Raw genomic sequence first — 2,306 nt, forward strand, 5'->3', positions numbered from 1 at the left:
AGTGGTATTTAAATATGGACTCTGCTACTTACTAGCTGTGACCTTGTACAAGTTTCTTACCCTCTGTGTGCCTCAGTCACCTCACCCGAAAAAAATGGGAGTAATAGTAGTACCTACTTTATGACATTGTTTTGAGAATTAAATGAGTCAGGGCAGTGGATAAAGTGCTTGAAACAGTACCTGGCCCAGTAGATGCTATATATGTGCTCATCATTTGCATTAGTTGTGAGAGGTATTTCAGGCAGCAACGAAGAAAACTCTTTGTGACCACTGTCAGCCCCTTAATGGCCAGATTACTCATATGTGCTGGGTGTTATAGCTTTTTGTCTTGGTAGAAAGGCCTGAATAATCACCCACAATTCCTCTTGCCTCCCATTTTCCAGGCTTTGGGTATAAAACTTTCTTCCCTTATTTTAATTTCTTTATGTAGAGTCTTACAATTGAGTAGATCATTTTATATTATAATCTATACTTATCTTACAGCTCTCTTTTTGCCTCTAGAACACCTTCTTTTAATTAAGGGGACTATAATACCCTCACTGCTTTGATTAGCAAGATATTCTTTGTACCTGGGACATCTTCAGGTAATTGGTTCAATACAGTTGATGTGAATTTTGCAAGTCTAAATCTCAGGGAATTGACAATGATGATGGAGATAATGATGATGATATGATGACAATAATAATATTAGCACTACCCTTTATTGAATCTTTACTCTGTGCCTGGATTTGTGCTGAGTACATCCTGCATTATCTCATGTAATCTTCAGGATAAACTGATGAACTAAGTACTATTTATCTCCAGTTTACAAATGAGGATACTGAGGATGGAAAGGTTAAGAAGCTTGTGAAGATTACATGGCCAGTAAGTGGCAAAGCCTAGATTCTATCCCATATTAGAACTCCAAGGTCAGTATTCTCAATGATCATGCTTGATAGGCTCTGGAATATGTCCCTCCCTTTCAGCTGAATTTGAACTACTAGCCAAGTAAAAAAGAAAACACGTCCTAAATTTTCTTGAGGAGCTACTGAATAGATAAAGTCAAGGGACAGTTACATGACCCTTCACACATACACAGATATGAAGCCTCATGCTAATCACAAAACCAACACTTTGTTGAAATTAGTATTTTCATAACAAAGTATACTATAATATATATAATGATAATATTCTTGCATTAGCATCAAAATGTACCCATGCATCTTCTGAATTGTTTCCTGAAACATATATATTGAAAGTTTCCGCATATAGAGTATCCCACTATGTAATAGTTCAATGTGGTTTAAACCATAATTATCATTTATTTTTGACAATTCAGACTTGGAAATCTAAATACATTTGGGAAGTCCGTCACTCAGGACAATTCCATGTCCCCATTTTTCTTCTTCATCTCTTCCAGAATCTCCTTTATTTCAGTCTCGGATACAATCTTCCCGCCTAATAGCTCAAAAATAAAAATCCCGGGTGGTTCATTGAATTCTCTGTGAAGATATTTGTCCCTGTTTGTTATAAAGTGGAAAAGTGGAAGAGATACAGGAAAGGGGCACATATGCAACCTGTATAAATTTCTCTGCTCTTTGATTTTAATATTTAATTAATTTCATGGAATTACATTGCTAATACTTCCTAATTAGGTCAACAGGTGAATTTCGCCATTGTTCTTCTTGTCTCATCAAAAATCATTTGTTTAAGGAGCTGTACAAGGTATCTTACAAACAGGGTTAGACAAGAGTTTTAGTACATTCTATAAACTGGATTCTGTATATTTGTAAATTATGCTGACAGGCACTCCTATAACACAATGAGGTCAAAACAATCTTACCGAAAATGGTCTTTTCATGCTATACTCAAGCCAACAAAAAAAAGAGGAAAATGATCATAAAAGCACCATATTATGTGTACAGAAGAAAGTTGTTAAATTCAATCCAAGACAATGGATGCTTTTCAGCTAATCTTAAAGGGACTAAATGAAATAGATTCTTTAAATGTATAGCAACAGGACAATAATTAAAGATGTATTTATGAAGAAACTACTGCATGAAAAAAATACTATGTTACATGCTATAAAGCATAACATAATTATTAAGATACAGTTAATGATTTAGAGGGTGTGCAACTGAAAAGAGGGGCCAGGATATGCATGCAATTAAATGGAACAAAACAGAACATAAATGACATGTGTTTGAGGCAAAGTTTAGCCTGAAAGAATATAGCTGGATGGAATAGATCTACTAAAATTTAACTCACTCATTCAGCTGCTATTGATTGAGTACCTACTAGGTGCTCTTCTCACTAAGGGACACTGA

The sequence above is a fragment of the Zalophus californianus genome, chromosome 4, assembly GCF_009762305.2.
Source record: "Zalophus californianus isolate mZalCal1 chromosome 4, mZalCal1.pri.v2, whole genome shotgun sequence".
Taxonomy (NCBI): domain Eukaryota; kingdom Metazoa; phylum Chordata; class Mammalia; order Carnivora; family Otariidae; genus Zalophus; species Zalophus californianus.